The following is a 20859-nucleotide window of genomic DNA, read 5'->3' as shown; positions in this document are numbered from 1 at the left end:
TAATGAGCGCAGAAAGAGGTGAATTTCTCCTTATTCTCAGCTTCCAAAAGCACGGCTTCCCCCCACTGTTAGTTGCTAGTTATAATAGGTTTATTTAGATTGGCTGCATTACTGTTGTGTTCCTGGTAAACTGTGATGGTAGGTAGCTGATCATCATCTTCCTTTCTGTAACTCCTCTGCAATACGAGTTGTTCTTGTCTTCTTCAGTTACCCCACTTCCTGCCCTTACACACCTATTGATCCTTTAACATTTCAGAAGCAGCTGTAGAATAGGTAGCAGGCTGTTTTAGTTCTCCCATTGCATCTCAAGAAATTGATGACTGTGCTACTGATTAAACCAAACATCATCAGATGTATAATTCCATCTTGTAGCTTTAAGAAACCATTCCACACTGTAAAGGACAAATCAGTGGCTCTGCTTTTGACAACACAAGGTACTGAAGCTGGATTAGAAGCAGACAACAGAACCATTCCAGTGACCACGAGTAGAATTTCTTACCAGTTCTTCTCAGAACACAGACTGTTCTTTCTGTCATCAGTCTGAGAGAATAAACAGATGAAAGTACATCTTTCCTACTTTCTTAACTGAAAATTAATAAGGTAAATAGTAATGGAGTAGCCAACTCCTATACCAAACTACACTTCCATACATTCTTTTGAAATGGAGTTTGGAAAGGGCAAGAATAGGATAGAACCACAAATCGAGCAGATCTAGTGCTGTTCTTCACAACTTGCAAGTCACTTCCCAGGAGCAGAACACAAACAACGAACCATCCAAGCAGCTGTAAAGGAGCTGTTGTGTTATTACAAGCCATAGCATAAGCCACAAACATTACAATTCACTGCGCAGATAAAATTTTTCTGTACCGTTGTTTGTGGGTTAAGAAGATGAGGAGCACTCTCTGTTCTGACTGAGAATCGTTTTGTAGGAAATAGCAGTGGAAAGGATTTTCCTCATTAACAAGCCATGACAGGGGGAAGAATGAGACTTGAGACAGCTAATTTTTCCAGGATGATAGTGTTCTTCAGTTTTAGCTCATTTCAGTTCTATATTAATTACAGAAAGATGGAAGCTTTTCAATCAACCTGCTCCCTCTCTCATTACATATGTAATTGTAAAAGTTACCTTGCTTTAATAAAACATTAATCTCTGGACTTATTATGAGATCAGACTTGTAGTGATGGATGGCCGCGCATCAAAGCACATTTCCACAGCACACTGTAGTTTCACTAAGTCATCACGTGGCATGTGAAAGCAGAACTCCACAGTGTTTGCTGGAGTACACCTTTTTGTTTGTTTATTTTAAACTAGCTTGTTAAAGTAGCTGCTGAGTCACGTCAGATACAGAACTACCTGACATTTTATTTGAGCACGGTCAGGTGTCACTGAGCAAATAGTGCTCTAATAATTGTCAGCATCACATTGGTATCAATGGCAGGGCAGCGCACTGCAGATGTAATGCCTCCTCTGTAACTTAAATGCACGTGTGCAACTTGCTTTACAGAACATTTTCTGTCCCTTCTATCCAACAAAAACAAGTTTGATCTGTCCTGCAGCTAGGACAGTTTAGTAATGCCACATTAATATCAGTTAAAAAATAGGAAGCATTTCAAGGTCTGAGCATTTATTATTTTCGGGGCTTATGCAAACTGAGTTAAAGATGAAATTATTTTATCTTGTCAATAATCATCAGATAAAACATACAGCAATACATATTAACTTTTTATAAACCTCCTAACATTATGTTAGCTTAAAACAGAGGTAAATCTTTTACCATCACTGGACATTATTCTACAGCTCTATGATTATTCAGGTAACAAGTTTAAGAACCACTTGTTGATCACATATTCTAATAAATGAACAGCTCACGTGGTCATTTCCTTTTTGCAAAAGCAAACATGCTTTGCTGAGAGGTACCTGAGTCCCACGTAGTGCTTTTGGATTCAGGCTATAGAAGGCTTTCAGTGTGGACCACATAAAGAGAACACACGCTGATTATTTGTAACCACCATTCCACAAATGTTCGGGATTCATAACATGACAGGTGTAAGACTTCAAGGATTCAGAATCCATTGATTTGTTTAGTATTTTGCACTTCCTATCCCAGTTGTTCTTATTATTTATATCAGAAATCACATCTCCTATGGCTTTTAAGTAAAACTACAATGCCCGCATTCTCTAGATATTTTCTTACTTCATATTTTCTTTTGGTTCTGATTTACTTTAATTAATTATCACTTGTAGCACACGCATTAGAATTAACAATGTAACACCTCAACACACATTCAGATGACATCAAAGAAGGGGTAAACAGAGCCATTCAGTAACAAAATGCTCTGTCTTTAAAATTAAATAATAAACATCTGCTTGATAAAACATCTTGCCAGTACCACAGCTCTTTGACTGCACTGAAGTCATTCAGCTGTGCTACACGATAGTTAATGCAAGCTCTTACAAGTGATTCATTCTGGGACAAAACCTATGCAAAGAAAATCTGTTCTATGTCTAAGCGTACTTGGCACACAGGTACTGCTCTCATCTCTATAAAGTAGATATCTTTACTAAGATTTATGAAGCTGAAATGAGCTGCGCGCTGAATTGCTTATGTCTTTCCACTGCTCATAAAGGCTGTGCAGATGATCTGCTCAAACACTGAGTAGACAGTGTGTTTATAATGCAGGTGCATAACGCTAGTCGAGTAACACCATCACTGCCCGAAGTGTAACCTCTGTGTTTTCCCTGGCCTTTAGATCTACTGTGAGCTACTCTATTCTGAACCTCCTGAAAGAATATGTTTCTTCGTCCTTGTCCTCTTGAAGATACCAGCAGAAAATGTCATTGCCCTAATTAATCCATGTCAGTTTTAAAATATTAACTGTAATTATCTGTGGAAAACCACTAAAGCTTTAAAGATCAGTTTTCTCTTTACAGCAAGTACTAGCAGTCAAGAGCATTCAAAGTTATCACATAGGACAGCACAGGGTCTCAAAGAACTCATATTTGAAAATAAAGCTATACAATGTATATGCTTTCTAACTACACTCTATAAATTGGTAAATTTTCCACAGACAATCCTCCAGCATTTCCACATTCAGCAGAGAACAAGCTTTCATTTCATACAAACCTGTGGTAATATCAGGGGAGGAACCTAGATCTCTCATTTCCTAAGTCTTACATTCAGGCCATTAAATCTCTTCAGTTTGCCAGAACCCATCTTAATACAAAAGTCTACAGCATGTGGATTTCAAACTCCTCCCCCCCTCCCAATTAATTTAACGTCAACATTTTTTACACCAAGGATTAATACTAAGGGTGATCACTCCAGACAGGTAGGTGAGGGTAAAAAAACCCCAAAAATGCTGAAGAGATTAAAAATTTACTTTGCCTCAGTTTGAAAAACAATGGACTTTTTCAGAAGTCAAATTTATAGAAAAACAAAGTGAGGAATTGCAAGCAGAATAGCAGAAGTAATTTCGGAATCCGGCAAAATCTTTCAGTGTGAAGCATTGCTTACATTTGAGACAAAGCCTGAATAACCAAAGCAAACAGAAAAGCACAGCACCGACAATTCTTTCACAAACTGCACATCACACACAGGTTCTCATCAGCTGGTTATTTGTCATTAATGCTTAGAAAGCAAAGGCAGATTTAGATCAGATGAGATTTTATTTCATTTATTTAGAACTTCACGTAAAGAAGTCACCAGGATGGTCCAGGAAAGAAACTGAGTCAAGAGGAACTATTTTGGAATCCAGATCTCTGATAAAGAGTTTGCACATGGCAAAACAGATACCCACACACTCAAGTAATTCAGGACTACTTGCTCTTCCATTCAGCTTTCTCCAGTTTTGCATTAAAAATATAATTTAGAATATTTTTAAAGCACCAAAGAATTGTATTTTTTAGCTAGTAACTAGATACTGTTTGCTAGCAAACACTAGCAAAGTAAGTGCTAACCAATGTAAGTCACGTCAGAATCTGCTCTATCTTGAGCTGAAAACACTGTCTGTTTCCAATAGAGCCCAACTATCTCAGGAAAAAAAAATATCCAAGTACAATATTTAGCAAAATACAGACATCACAACAGTACTTTCCAGTAACCAACAAAAATATCCTGCAGAAAGCAAGCAGCTATTTTCATTTGAGTTTCTCAGCCTCTTGCAGTTGCAAGAAGTGCCATAGAATCCTGAATGACAATTTGCAATTTATTTCCAATGAAAAACTGTAGCAGTAAAAAATCCAGTATGCAAAATGCATAATATACAGCGATGCCCAAGAAGTAACATTTCTTGGTGTCAATATTTTCAAGAACCACAGAAAACAATCCCACTGTATTTTGCTCAAAGTTACTCAGCAACATCACTGGAACATAGAGACAACATGCTGAAATGACGTTGCCATTTGTAAAATAGATTGGATTGCTAACTTTGCCAGTGTCCTAATGGAACACAACAAGCTCTTTTTTTATTTGAAAATCCAAATAAATATCTCCTTTCATGTCTTGAAACAAAAAAGCTACAGGGATTCACATGCTATTTTCCAAAGTAATACAGCACAAGACTAATGTTCACAGCTCCATGAGAAACACTTCAGTGCAAAATACTGCTTTTTCTGATTGTGAATTTCTTTTGAGATTCATTATTGCCCTTCTGTCTGAAAAGAGACTCTCGGGAGCTGACACATTCCTGGGTTAGCATTGTTGTATCTGACAGAACACATAAAAGGCAAAGCACTTGCTCTCCAGCTCTCCGCCTGAGCCAATCAAACACAGAAATTCTGAGCCTCTTCTAATTTTGAATTCCAGATTTTGAAGTTTACAGAATAATTGTAGCTTTCAAGCACGGAATCACGCTGTCACGTAACCCATATCACCACAGATACACGCAAATGGTGCTCTAAATAGCATTAAGAACAACAAAAAACAGCTTCATATTGTAGGCACAGCCTGATTAAAAATGCATATTTTTAAAGTTAACACACATTTCATTATGAAGGAACAACCCTTGAAGGCACCTTACCCTGACCTTCCTATCAAAAACATTTACAACTAGACCTTCTTCTCTCTCTCTCTCTCCCCTTTTCCAATAGCTTTTCCTTTTCCATGGTACTTCAGTATCATTCTGATTAGGATTGCATTTCCTCATTCACTAAGCAGCACATGATTTCCATACTTCCCATTTAGGTGAGTTTGTATCACATGGAAACCATTACTGGCTTAGTCTTGAGTCTATTCATACTTGACAGAGGCTAACTAAGCAGGCTACCAATTTTTTATTTATATTTATTTTTTTATTTATTTTAAGCAATAAAATATCCTGAATACTGACAGGAAAATAAAATCCATACACAGGAATACTGTTAGGACAACAACAGAACTCTCACACAAATTCTTTTTGTGTAAGCGAGCAAGAACAAGAATTCAATGCAGTAACGAGACAGACTTAAAACCTGCTCTAAAATCACTATTAAAGTGAGCTGATATTATAGGTGGCTTGCTGGATGCCTGGGCTCTGCTTCTAGAAGGGAGCTCATCAAATGTTTCATTTTATTTTTTGGACAGCAGCACAGAGAGATGGGAAAGTACATGCAAGAAGCCAATTTTGAACATCACGATAAGCACCACTCAACCACTGTAAAGGCTCTATAGATATCACAACAAATGAGAGTTTCAAAAGGATGAATTTTAAAAGAAAGGTGACCTCAAGGGACGTTTGCAGGCAACTTGTAAGCACAGGGGAGAGTAAAACAAAAGAGGCTCGTTACAAAGCTTGACAAATAAGCACCTAAAGACACTTTGACTGCTCATTTACAGTTCAGAATAAAAAATAATACTAAGAGACAACAGATGTGGCAGAAGAGCCCACAGCCGCACAGCTTGTTTTGGAAGTATCTGGACAGGTCCTGCTTTAACTGTATTTGAGATGTGTTGAGAACCCCTGCAGGGCAGCTAAATCAATAATCAAGCTAATGACCTTAGTGACAGAGTTCTGCACTGGTATTAACCGCACAAAATTGGATTCAAGATTCAAAGAGGAGATTTCTCTCGGAGTGGGGGAGAACTGGAAGTCTGGCACTTGGAAAGCTTTTTTCTAGGAGGGCAAGAGAGGTCTGTTCCCAGTTTTGCTCCAGTTCAATCAAAATACCAGGTCAAAATATTATCAGAAACAACATTTAATGTTCCCATAATATTTGGTGCTTGAGAAAAAAATATCCCTCCCCCCCATCAAGAGCAACATCTAAAGCTCCATCTTTTTACCCCAGACTCCTCAGGTTTCATAAAAGTTTAGGAGCCACCTAAAAAATAAAGATCTGTAAAGGTCAAGACAAACAAGGCACCAGAAGTGCTTTCATTGTATACTTCACTTCATCTTCATCATATCTCCTCATCTTCACTTCACTTCATCATACAGTGGGACATGAGGAAAGACAGAGTTAAGCAGGCAGTTTAATCTGGCCCAAGTCTGCAAATAAAAAGCAGACACCTGAGCTGGCACCAGTTCAAGCTAATGCAGCCATATGGTGTAGCTCAGCAGCGCACAACATGGCAGTTTCAGTGCCACAGCACTGGAGTGAGGTGACAACCTGTGTCCCTCCACAAGCTGTACGTTACCACATCCACCACTAGCTCAGCAATTCTTACTGCGGCCCATTGCTCTACATTATGCACCAACAGCCAAGCACATTCAACAGTAACTGCAGACATCTGTTTCCCTTTTCCAGGCCCCCACTGCAAACATTTCTGACATCAGCACGGTCTCCATAGCACCTAGAACACTTATAGGATTTTTTTTTCAGTTTTAAAGCAAACCAGAGCAGAAAACTGGACAGATTTAAATGCAACATGACATTTAATAATTTAATACACTACTCCAAACAGCAAGGAGTAACTGAACTATGCACAAGCCCATTTTTCACGTGTTCACAGAAAGCTGAACTCAGCCAAAGTGAACATGTACAGCCACCAGGAAGGATCATCTTGTACTTATTCTCTCTTGTTTCATGATTTCTCAGCTTAGCCCTTGGACTGATGATGTGACACCTCAAGCAGCCCTGCACAGGCAACTAAACCCAGGAAGCGATCCTGCTAAAACCTACATGTAGCAACACTGACCTGCATCATCCTAAAACTGAGTATGATCTGCATGCCCATAATACTATTCTGTGTCAGGGTGCATTGCTACAGCAAACAACTTTAAAAGGCTTGTGTCAGTGTTTAGAGGTACCGAAAACTGCAGAAAGCACCTAAGAGGAGCTATTGCTTGCAGTTCTGCCATCACTAGCTTTACTACTCACATTGTACAGGATCCCTTCCTCTGTCAAAAATACTCCACATATCTCAAGTTTAAGATGTGACTTCAGAAGAGAATGTGCAGTTTCTGTCTCTATTTCTGTCATTTTTCTTTGATCTCACTCTTTACTGTACAAAAAGAAGCGTTTCCTTCCTCCTCAGGTTTATTCTATCTTTGGCCACCAGCCCTGAAGACTAAAGAGAATAAAAATACTACAAATATAATTTATATGGTCTCTGCCCCCTATTGACAGTTATTATCCCTCTGCTTCCTCTAATCCTGTTAGTTTACTGTGGCACATTCAGTACAGTCTTACAGTGAAGAAATCTGAAAGTGCACAGGAGTTTCTCTAAAAATGAGCCTTGCAAGAATCCATCTCACAAATTTCTACTCATGCAACAACAAAATATTTTGGAAAGGCACCCGAAGTTAGTGTCTAGTATCTTAAATCTCAGAAAACAGTTATGCTGGGTTCTGTATCAATGGTAGTAAATATTTGTGAATTTTACGGCAAAAAATAGATCATTTGATTTTCAAAACTGAAATACTAAAGCAGAAAAAAACACTTCCAATTTTTTTTTTAATAGCGTCATGTTATTTCAACAAATGAAATAAATATCATTGAGAAACTGCTTGACCTTACTGCATAACCCTTGTATTGAAGTATTTCAAACCATTCAGACTGTGCACATCTGCATTTGTGACAAGTTCCAGTCTGTAGTGTGGAAGAACAGGTGACAGCATGGTAATTTTTAATACTTGTTGGGAACACCTTCAGAGCAGCCACTTACAGAAAACAGCCTTTTGATAGACACCAACGTGGGGTATTTTTCAAACATGCGTATGTTTGTTTGTTTGGTTTTGCCTCATTTAAAATTCTTGTCATGATGCATTGGGTGCGTACCCTTCACTACTGGGCCACTACCTACCTGCATGCCTATAATTGGAGACTAATAATGCCATAATAGGCTCACAATATCAGTGAGGTGCAAACTGAATCAGATTCACTATATTAGCCTCAGCAAATTAAATTCATTTGCAGAAAGACATTTGAGGGAATAGACCACAGATATAAAATACAGCCAAATTATCCCCCGTCCTAAAAGTGTGACAAAGGAAGCTGCATCTCATCAGAAGTACATCCAGAATTCTTTGTCCAAAATGAATGAGGCTTGTGGCTGGTGCAAATTTCTCTAGTCTTCTATGATAGACATTTCACAATTTTGTATATTTTTTGTCTTTGTGTAAAAAGCAGAAACGATTTCTAAAAAATTACCCTTCTGCACCTAATGTATTTACCACCACCACAGCTATGTACGTGCCATAAGAAATGCAGAGCAATAACCCAATAATGTGTCTGGGCAAATTGCTTTCAGTGACATGCAGGCTATGCATTGCAGGCTAGCCTCTGACCATGTAAAATTTATTTACTGCTCAATATCAAACAGACATAGTCATTGTTAAGGGACCAAAACAAAATTCAAAATATTGTCTTAATAGCCTACTAAATTAATTTTCAATGTAAAGGAATTATTTAGAGGTGGAAAGTCATCTAATGTGCTGGAATCTGCAACAGTAAGTCAAATGGCTAGCCAGAAGGACCTCAGAGTTCAATATTATGACTGTGATGACTGCCAGTAAAAAATGTTGGCTGAACATATCAAGTTTTCCCATTATAAAACATCACTTTTGCTGGTGATGCAGCTATGTTTTATATAGTGCTCAACACTGCTAAATCGAACAGCCTAAATCAAATTCAGCAGGAACTGCACCATTGATTAAAAAGAAGGGCAATCAAAGATAAAATGTTTAGCCAGAAGGCAATACAGCTCTAGAAACACTGGTTGTATCATTAAACTCACAATATTAACGCTTACATAAATTTTAATTAAAGTATCTAATTCCTGTGCAATCCCAAACACACAAGACATCTTGCACTCTTCCTTTCACAAAAGCCCATGCTTTACACAAACACATAGACAGAAGGGAGGTAGCAAAACCATAAATACACCCTCAATGTCAAGTTTGGTCTGAATGTAGCAGACAGCAAAACCCTGTCCTGTTTTGCGCAGGGACTCTGAAATGAATGAAGGCTTTTTGTTTTGCGATTATTGCCCTCACAACGTTCTAAGAATGTCATGCTTAGCTACAGGGAGTAGATCTTCAACAGATCTGCTTGCTTAGGCACAAAATTGAACTGGACAAATCTTCAGTAGAACTCAGCACAATCAGCACCAATCTCTTTTGAAAATCTGTCCCCAATTATTAGATGCCAAACACTTAAGAACTTGGCTCTGTGTTCTTAAAAATCTGATTCTGTAATCTCAAAACCTGCAGCCACTGAGTTGTGGGCACACCCAGCAGTATTCCTGTCAGGGGAGGAGCAAAGCAAGAGGCAGCCTGTAGTAAACTGAATAAACCTTCTTTAAACAACAGAGCTTACTACTACTGTATTTACTGGCACTATCTGTAGGACAGTTTAGGTTTTAGACTGTTTTATTTGCATTTTCTCCTTATAAATTTATCACTGATGTTAGCCTAGCACATTACTAGTGGCAGTAGATCTAGAGCCAGAACAGAGCTCATAACCGGCCTGAAAGAAAACCATCAATACCATCAACCGTACTCCTGTAATTGAACCAGGTTGAATCTATGAGCTGAATTTAAAAGATACTGGCAGAAAGTACAATAATATATTCATGCAACTGATAACTTATATGATGTTTTGCTGAGGAAAACACAGCCATTTGATATTTAAGCGCATTAGGATGGTACATAATCCACAAGTCACTTCCTAAAATAAACTATTTTGCAAAACAAGATGAAATTATACATTTTGAAGCTTTCATACCTTTGAAATTTCATAGCAAACGTACAATACCAAGGCTCAGGTTCTGCCTTCAGCACAACTCTTAGTCCCAAAGACACAAAAAAGTTGCTTTTTTACTGGAGTTTCTGTTCTAAACTGAGGATATTTGAACATAGTGGGACAGTAGTAGCTCCCACCTTTGTGTTCAAATGTAAAAATGAGTTGAGAGTTTTGGCCAATTCATACAGCTACCATTCTAAAATACTCCGATTAGTTCTCTGAACCACCTTATAGCAAAAGTAGAAGCACTGGACTTATCTGCATGTTATGATTAGCGGTATTAGAAGTCTCCAACCAGTTGTTAAAGAAACTCTTGCCTTTACAAGATATGCTTAACATCTAACGTGTTAGCAATTCACTTTTTACTGCAAGCACCTGCCCCAAAAATTTAAACATGCTATCTTCTTAACATAATCCTTTTTTTCCTCCAGTTAAAATAAAGACTTTTAAAGAATGTTAATTCTAGCCTATCTAAACATAGGTGATTCTTATAAGACAACAGAAACACCACTGACTTAATGTAAAACCCTTCTAATACCCTAGTGTATAATTAAGTAATTCATTAGCAAGTAACTTCAAGTGGGTGTAATTTAATGTTTCCTTCCTGCACCCTGAGCAAACACAACACAGAATACTTAATCCATTTGCATAGGGCAGGGAGCTACACGTAGGAAAAAACCAAGGCAGAATGGCTCACTTGAAACAGCATTTAGTTAGTTAATAGAGGTACAAAAATATGTTTGTAATTATTTAGTAAACCTATTGCCACTGAAGTGCTTTTGTTCCATACTGCCCAGCAGGGCTAACTCCGCAGGTAACACCGGAGAGCCAGAACTAAGAGACCCTCACAGAGAGCCACCTGCACCCTGTCAGCCAGGCTGACCAGCAGCACGCCATGTCCCAGACCTCACTTCTCACGCCTCCAGCTCCGCCTCTCCCCCAGCTGTCACTATGGCTGAACTCATTTAGGCTTTTGTTCTTCCCTACTTTTTTTTTTTTTCTTCGGTAAGACTAGCTTGACAAAGTCAGGAAAGAGATGAGAAAATGAAGTTTCGGCTTGTGCTTAAGGGCTCACCTCTCCTGAGTATAAGATAGCCGTTATCCCCGCCGGCCCTGAGGAAGCTGTCGCGGAGGTGCGACATTGAGGAGTCTGCTTTCCCGCTACTCGTGCTCTGATTGGCTGCTCGACCGCAGAGCCGCGGGCCGCGCCAATCGGAGGCGGCGAGAGCGCAGTGAGGGGCGGCTGCGCTGAGGAGAGGCCGAGATGGCGGCGGGAGCGGCGTGTCTTCTATTTCTGTGAGGTGAGTTTGTTGTTGCTACGCTGTTTCTTCCTAGGAAAGTAGATTTAGCTTTGCGAGGTGTTCTAGGAAGAGTGGTTAGGTTTCTCCTGGCGGCACGAGTGAGGTACTGCAGGCCTCCGCCTATCTCCCCAGCAGAATGGCTGGCTGTGAGGGCTGGGCCTACTCATGTCTGCCTGCCTTTGGCGAAGAGCTCAGTGTTGCTTAGTGTATTGAGCTTAAGCGTGAGCTGTTTGCTGCTCTTTTCAATGATGTATTTTTTTGGAGGTATTATTCAGTGTTGGTTTCTAAAGTAAAATATCAGTGTTTTCTGGAGTCATAATTTATTTCACCTCATGTTTATCTTTCCAACACTGTATAGCCTCTTAGGATCTCTTCAGTTTTTAAACTTGGAAAAGAGTGCATTGGTGTTGGTGTTTTAACTGACTGTGATTAATAAATGCTGTCACTGTGAAGGTGGAGCTGAGCTGGCAGGCTGTTAGTGCTCCCTTCTTGGTTCCCCAACGTCCAAATAACAGGTATGGAGTAGGGGTGTGTGTGAGCCTGGCAGAACACCGCTGTGTGATGGGAGGACTGCCTGGGAGAGGCAGAACTCCCCCGGGTACAGGTGAGCTGCCCCTGTTACTGTTTGGCCCTCTGGCATTTTCCCTACACACGTGCTCCTGGCCCTCCTAAGGCGGTGTTCTTATCCCCTTTTGTTTCACAGTAATGCTGCTTTCCTGCAGAATGGGAACACCGTAAGCGGTTTGAGGGGGGGGGAAGAAAGAGAAAGTAACTTGAGGTGGCGTGAAAATGGGAATGAAATGAAAGTGTATTTTAACGTTGGGTATATCTATAGATAGAAAGTAAGAGCTGCTGTTGTTGTTTGGGTGTGGTTTTGGAGGGGGGTGGGGAAGAGGTCAGTGATGACCTAATTATTGATCTGCTCATTTCCACTCTGTGAAAGAGGCTTCCTATTGATATTCTAGTTTTCAGAGTATGTTTTTATGTAAAACTTGTGCTACCTGCCTCTTTAAAGTGGTTTTAGTTGTAGGCTTATGTAGTCCTTCTTACTGGTGATGACTTCTGCAGTCCTTTTTTTTTCCTCTGACCTTTCAACACATTCATTAGTCTTAGCAGTTGCATTGGCTTATTTTTATCATATGTTGCTTTTTATGCTCGTTAGTAGTTTGTTTGAATCTGTTTTCTGTGCCTAGAAGTCTGGGATGGGTAACTTGGTAATTATGTTGGCTTTCTGCATTAATGTGTGATCTATAATGTTTTGGAGCCATCACATACTGTTATTTAATTAGGTTGCCTAGCCTGCATATTAAAAAAATCTTTCTGCATCTTGGAAAGTAATTTAATTTTCTGAATACCAAAAAGATAATCTTATTCTGTAATAAGTTTGATGGGATTTTGAATATTCTATTTGTCTGTGCTATAGCTGTTGCTCTCCTGCAATAGTGGTTAAAATCTCAGCAAAACTTGAAGATTTTGGTAAGAACTGTCTTAAACAGGGGACTGTTCTGTAAGTGTGTGGCTTAAATGCCCTTAATATTAAGCAGTAGAAAGGTGTTTAATGAAAATAGCATGTACCAAGAGTTTGAGTTTGGCATGGTTATTTCTAGTGAATAATGAGCTATCTCTTTGCAAATTAATTCTAGATAAATCTATCTATTCAGTGCTTGTGTTGACTGAGCATTTCAGCACTTGCTTTTCAAATCATTTATGTTTTTGAACTATTTGCTGCTGTTTCTCAGGTAGTGCTTGACCATTTAATCAGTCCTTTGTCTCTTTGCTTCTGTGATGTTGCTGAAGTGCCAAGCTTGGGGCCGTATACGCTGCCTGTAGTTCAGCACATCATCCACAATTCTGCAGAACTGTTGAAATCACGTGATTCCTCTCACTTCACTTACATATTTGGCAGTAGTCCCTTTATGGGTATAGCTGTTTTTCCTCCCTACTACTGAATGTTCTAGCTCTGGCAGTGTCAGTTCCTTCACCAGCCATCTGTCTCCCTGGCTCAGCTCCCTTTCTCAGAGTAGATGCGAGTCCTACTGAGTACAGCATCAGCTGTTAATTCTTTATTCAAAAGGTTTTAAAACAGCAGCTGCTGCATACATCCTGTATTTCAGTTTTTTTTCAGTGATTATTGCTTTATGGTTGCTTTCTTCAGCCTCCACCCTGCTCCAGTTATTTGCAGCTTGCTTATCTATCGCATCAGTTCTCTTTCTGAAGTCTTACATTAACTTTCTTCACTCTAACAATGTAAATTGACTCTGAGTTCTGTCTGCAGTGTGCATGTCAGAATGCAAATACAGTCTAGGCCACTTCTGATAGTCTGCATTCTTTTAAAGTGCTGAAAGAAGCATCTAAATACTGTCAGATAAATGTTACGCAAGCCAGGTTATAGCTCCTGAAAACAAAAGGTTAATGTCATAGTTGCTGCCAAGAATTAGGAGAACAACTTTTATGCAGTAGTGTCTGTTGTATATAAGGTAGGTTGTCTTGTAGCTCAGAGACTGACATATCGCTAAGCGATGTAGCAGGCTGTTGTTTAATAAAAAGTGTTACTTGCTTATAAGCTGCTCAGGTTTGGATACAAACCTGCCTTATGAAACCCTAAGTATGTCGTATTCTTTCTTACTACAGTAGCAATTACTTTATGTATACTATACCTATTCTAAAATCTGCCAAGAGCTGAAGTTCATCTAGGTGCTGTTTAGAGCATTATAAACCATAATTTGGCATTAGTGCAATTTTCAAGGGTAGAAATGAACTCCACAGTAATTTCAGTAAAGATAGAGGCTTATCAGGTTTTATTAATGCGTGTTGATAAGCCTTTCTTAGACTCTCAATTCCCTTCCTGGACAAATTAAAATATTGTTTATTGCTAATGCCAATTAGTCAGCCAAGCATCTGTAGCTGGCAGCTGTCCTCCTGAAGAAGACCTCAGGAGATTAAAACTCCTGGGAAGCTGATTTGCATATTGGATGTTCCTGTTTGTCGTCTTCTAAGCGTCTTTCGAACATGTTGGTTGTTTCTCTAATGATAAAGAGAAATTAAGTGTGCTTACAAGAGTAACTAATAATTAGTAAGCTGGATTTTATTTCTCCATGTACTCATGATCTCTAGGGTAAACTTAAACCTCTCTGCTGAGAGGCTATTTATGTAAGGGAAGCTTGCATCCAAACTAAACTGTTGTAGCTAAACCAGCTCTTATACTATTGTAGTGTTAAACTAACAGAGGTGTGTTCACAACAGATTAGTCAGTTCTGGATCAGGGAACTGAAGCTATTGTACATTATTGCTAATGGAACTCATGCTAGTTGAATAATTCCAGTTGTATAGAAAAGCTTGTAGCCTCGCTAAAAGCTGAACAGTTTTGTCTTTCTGGCATTGCCAAGTTGGCCTTGTGCTGTCTTGGAGAAAGTGACAAATAATAAAAGAGGACAACAGCATGGAAAACGGTGTGAATCAATTTGTCCGTCATCTCTCAGGCAAGTTAGCTTCCTACCCCCAGAGTATGACTTCCAAATTGAAGAGCTGTACCACCTCCTGTCTGTAAAAGCAGGCTTCAGAGCCCCTTTTGTATGGGAGCTGCTGAACTACGGCCTGAACCTCTGATTGATCACCTGAGGCGAGCACTGAGTCAGCCAGAGGAGCACAGGTGAAGGCAATTCTCCTGTGCTGCAGGAAGGGGTGGAGCCTGGTTCCACCTCTCCTAGATCTATTTAAGAGCTGACTGCCAGTGGGGAAGGATCTCTTCTGGAGCTCCACTCTGCTGGAGTTTCATAAGCGAGTGCAGGATCTGGGTAAATGTCCTGTTTTCTCTGCTTTGGTGTAACAACTACGTAGCCAAGCTCTCTGATATACCTGATAGCTATAACATCTGTACATTCATTGATTGTACACTATTAAAAGAGGATTTCAAGTGCAGCCATGACAATGTGCTCAAGTATGACTGTGAGACAGAGGAAGTTAAGATGCCCAGTAGACTGTGCTTGTGAGTTGGTACCAAATAAACTTCTTCTCTCAAGTGAAGCTGCAGCTACCACATTCTAAAAAGAGCAAGTAGTTGAAGTGAAGAAAGCTGCAGACGGAAGCTGGTGAACTGTAGATTATTTTTCTTATTTTTAGTGGATTGTGCTCTGTAGCATAGGTTCAGACTGAGCGTTGTCTTGTTAGAATTAAGATACGTTGTTAAATGAAGACCATGCCGATGTTCATCTGCTGAGCTGAAAACCAGGTAACTTTACAGAACAGTACAGTATTCAGCACAATACGAGTGGAGAGGTATTAAGATCAGACAAAATCAACTTGCATGCTAGACTATGGAGATGTTAACTGCTACTTAGTACTGCATAAAGTAAAAGGAATCTTGGTTAATAATATCCTTTGGGCAAAACAAATGCGCATGATAAGAATTCCTATTCTGGGCTGTTAGTAATCTCTTACCAAAAAAATGCCTGGCAACAAACCAGTCAACTTGAATCAATATAGGTAAATTAATAAAAACATAAAGAAGTAAGAACTTAACTTTTTGACTTAGATTGATTTTTAAAATCTTTCCATCATGGAAAATACAGAAACTCTGGCTTTGGAATGTTTTTTAATCTAAGTTTTATTAGAATACAATATAAAAACTATCCAATAAATTACTTCTGGTTGCCAAGACATGAAGTGTTCTTTTGCAATGTCCTAAAGTAATAGGCTCTACAGAATGATGTTTCTGTTCATCTTTTTCACACTCGAGCAAGGCAGGCTGTTCCAGATACTTAAAATGGGTTCAGTAGGAAGTTTGGTCAGGTAACCTTTCACATCTTGATCAAATGAATTCTGTGATGGAACTTCTGTTGTGGCACGGATGTGAAGACTGTGTCGGTGAGTTCTGAAGGAAGAGACCTGGAGCTGGGCCCCACAGCGTTGTCAGAAGTAGCTCTTCAAAGGCAGATTATGGAATCAGAACTGTAATCTCTGTTTGACAGAGTTAATGTGCAGTCTTTTCAGGGATGAAGCTGTCTACTGGCTCTTCCATCTGTCAGGATTTTCCTGGCTTCTCTTAGAAATGAATGCATGGATTTTAAAATGGGACTGCGTGTAAGAGCTTTCTTTGTGGCTGTTATTATGGCTCCCCTTTAAAGAGCAGTAGGTATTCAGGTGCTGCTAGCGGGCCACTGTTTGAGAGATTGAAGGATGTAACAGAAACAGTTACCTACAGTAAATAAACAGAGGTTTTTTTTTGTTTGTTTTGTTTTTTTTTAATTTCTATTTTCATCTTTTTGGTATGACTCTTGAAACTGGCTTGTGTGAGAGAAAATATGCTTTTCACTATTTTCCCTACCAGGCCTTCAGGAAAATAATAGGCCTGAATGGAAGCCTAGATGTTTTTGGACATCTGTGATAGATTTCAGCTTTGTGTTGTGTTAGACTCTTCTGTGGAAAGTGCCTTGAAACTCTGATCTGTCATCTGTGTGGCAAAGCAGTACTGATTTCACAAAGTAACTGACTGCTGAGAAGTGAGGAACTAAATAGAATTTCAGAGATGAAGAAAAAACAAATGTTTTTCTATTTTAATGTATCCTCATTTCACTTAATTTTTTTTCTGAGACAGAATTTCTTACCATCCTCAATAGCAGCAACAGACAGTTCTGCTTACTAACATGAGAAAGGTGGAGTAGTAGGTATAGAAAGCTATAGTTCCTCAACTGGTAGCTGCTAATTCTTTAGAAGTAATAGATTTGTTCCTTGGTTGCACTCAACCTTCTTTCCATCCAGTGGATGGAAAGTGCTTTGTAAAGTAAGAAGGCAATTGTGCTGACTGCTGAGGAAATGGGTCAGACATCTTGGTACTAGCTGCTTTTTGACAACTACAGGATTTCATGGATTTCTAGCCCACTTTGCAACATAGCTTTGTGAATATTTGAGTGAATGATTGGAGTAAAGTGACTACTTACAGCGCTTTTGACAAAGAAGAGTCAAGAAGTTATTCACTTTGAGTGGATACTGCCCTTGAACCAGAGCCTAGATGGTAATAAACAAAGTTACAGATTCCTTTAGCATAGGGTTTGATTATCTCTGTCTTTCCTTCTTAAGAGTTGGGTTTCTAGGTAACTTTGTAGAATAGAATCAGTTACAATGTTTGGAAGCAGTTCTGTGATTGAGAAGCTGTAGTCTAAGTTTTCTTTAAAAGCCTTAGAAAAACAAAGAATTGGTTCAGATGTGTAACTCTTGAGTAGTTCCATCATGGGAGCAGTTTCATGTAACTTACTCTAATTCTGCTCATCTGAAAAAATGAGATTAAAGCTACCTAGGTTGCTCTGAATGCTTAACCAAAACAAGTGCTAACACCTATTAGTGTATAAAAGCTCTTTGAGTTCAAGCTTAAATAATTCTTGTGAACATTGGGATGGGGCAGGGAAGAACCCCGTCTGCTGCTTATCTTCAGCTTCAGTTTGCACTGTAGATATGGGAATATATTTTGTTATGTAGGTACGTGATAGGAAATTCAAGAATCTGTTGATAAAGAACAGATTCCATGGAACTAAGGAATGGAACTTGAGTAGATAGAAATGGTTACATTAAGAGTGGTTTAAACATTGCAAATGTTTGTCATATTAAAAAAAAAACTTTGCTTTTCACGTATGTCTAAATATAATGTGGACTTTGGACTTTGATGCAGTACTAACGTGTAGAACATTCGGTTAATACATGGTTTACTGTGTGAAAAGCATATTATTGCTTGTGTCCTTATGATATTGTACTGTATGTAAATGTGGAAAAGTGCAAATTATAAATGAGAAATAGTTAATATTAAGTAATAACTTAAGTATTGTGCACTAAAGTGTAAGAAACTGGAATAAGACTTGGAAAGTTTGTGTACGTACAAATGTGTACATAGATACACTGTTTGTATATGGTCTCTACTAGTTACTTTGGCATGCTTATACTGAGTTTTATAGTGCTTCATTTCTACTGTGACCCTGAATCTTGGTGAGTGGCTCTTTAACAGTAGTGCTGGACAACAGCTGTGAATGGTGGTGCCCAAGCCACAGTTCAGATGCATGTTGGTGAGACCTTGCATTTGCTGCCTTTTGCCACTGGGATTTTATTGGCTAGTGAGGTGAAAGACTGATTGTCATCAATCTGAACAAGAGTGGCTTCCTATGGTGAAACAGAATCCTCCTTTCAAAGAGGTAGAAGACAGCAGGCTGTTCATCTTCCAGTTCTAGGAGAATGTGTGTGAGTGCTTTCCAGAAGCAATACTCAAAGATTGTGAAATACGGAGGACTTTCTTGGTCTCCGTTACTGTTTTGTTTCAGTGTATAGAAATGGCTGAAATGAGAAGTTCAGACAATGAACAAAATGTAGACTTCACACACAGGTCAAATGTCAATTAATTAAGGAACTTCAGTAGTGACTAGAGTTCTGATGTATGGTGCTAACTGTTTACCCTGTCACTGGTTCAAACATGAGAATATCTTGACACTGGCTGCTAGCTGTTTTCCACTGTTAGATTCCAATGAATTTTTTGTGCCTCTGAAACAAGAACTTTGCATGTTGTGGTACTCTGGTCATTGCATCTTGATCAGAAATCTATTTCACTATTAGCTTGGGGTTTCTGGATCCAGGTGAAATTAGCATTAAAGGAATAGGTAAGCTTCTTTCTAAAATAGAAAATAACAGCAGTAAAGAACTTAACCACTCTTTCTTAGAAGCTTCCTTGGAAGATAAGTTTATGAATCATATTTGGCTTTCTAGATGATCTACTAAAGTCTGACCTAAAAACCTTTGTGTTTTTTTTTTTTTTTTTTTTTAAAAAAGGGCACTTTTATGTCTTTTCATAAAAAGAGCTTGTATTATTAATGATTGTCTGGGTCAGGAAGTGGGCAAGTTATTATTGTAGTTAGTGCTAATTAAAGGAATTATTATCAAAATATGCAGATCAACCATAATATACATTCCCTACAAATGAGTTAATGGTAAGAAGAAATGGGAGCAGGGGTCCAGGAATGCAGTGGGATTCATGGCTCTCACTTTGCCACTCTTCTATTTGATGAGAATGTTAGGCTCTCTTGTGCTTACCACAACAGCAAGCTGAGGGCTTGTGCTATTGACTGGAATGGAATAAATCTAGTAATAGTGGGTGACTGGTTAGGCTTGGAGCGTCTTGCTCTGTGTTACAGGAAGTTAATGGTGTGGCTGAAAACGGACCTGGAGTTTGTTGCCTGCTCAGTGAGCCATACTGTCTCTCCAGAATGACAGCACTGACCATTCTTGTCTGTGGTCAGATGGATAATAATTGAAGAGGTAGGGAAGACTTGCATAATCCATGGATTCAATTGTTATTTGAAAGGCTAAGAATTAATTGTCTTGTTATTGCAACATGGTAATGCTGAGTTAATTGAAAATATTAGAGGGTAAAAATGATTAAATTTTTTTGGTAGTAATTCAGGTTATTTGGTGCAGGATATATATGAGTACCATTCTTAAAATCACCTCTCTATGGTGAAGTGCAAAGTAAGGCATATGACCTAACAGGCTGCTTAGAGCTCTGCTGCTCTCAAGTGTTGTGTTGGTTTTTTTTAATTAAATGTTGTTATACTGCATCTGAGCAGTCTTTCATTTTCTGCCATGGATGTAACGTGCTGCTGTGATTCAATCAAGAAAGATTTTGGATTCCTGCACGGATGTGTTGGAGTTCAGTGCTGGAGAGAGACATTGATGTCTCTGCATAGCATACACAGTGGTGGCACAGTGAGAAGCTGTAGTCCATCTTCATTCTTGGCTACACAGGATCTTTAGTCCTTGCAATTTAACTCCACATTTACACTGTTCTGTTTTGATACATCTCCTTATCTTGAGTCCTACATTACCACTTGTCCCTTACATCTTTTCTACTCCTTAATTTCTAGCTCTCCCAAATCTCATCTAAGCACCACGCAGCTTTCCTCTTCCTTTCTACATAGAATTATTTCTCCTCGAACACTTGATTTTTCTCCCACTCCTCCATGATGCTTTTATTTGAAGAAGCATTGAAGTAAGCCTTTGTCCTATCAGCAGTTGAAAACCAATAAATCAAGTAAAACTCAGTTCTAAAATGCGAAGTTCGGAAGCAAACCTCACATTAACAAGTATGAAGAAAACATAAGCATACTTGTAATAAAATATTAGCAGCAATATATTCCTTTTTCTGTGGGTAGAGGAATGGAAATCAAATGTTTAGAAATAATAGAGGAACAGATGGAATCCTGCAATGCTAGCTCTTCTCCCCGAGTCAGTTTATAAATACACTCAAAGCTTGTATAGTTTCAAGTGACAGATATGGCTTGTCACTTTGGAGGTTATTTTTGCTATTGTTAATAACAAAATAGATTGTGCTTGAGTTACAGTAGCTGACAGAAGTCAAGTACCACGGAA

The sequence above is a fragment of the Lagopus leucura genome, unplaced genomic scaffold (genome assembly GCF_019238085.1).
Source record: "Lagopus leucura isolate 7727_CA_CO unplaced genomic scaffold, USGS_WTPT01 Super-Scaffold_100017, whole genome shotgun sequence".
Taxonomy (NCBI): Eukaryota; Metazoa; Chordata; class Aves; order Galliformes; family Phasianidae; genus Lagopus; species Lagopus leucura.
This window is presented reverse-complemented; position numbering follows the sequence as displayed.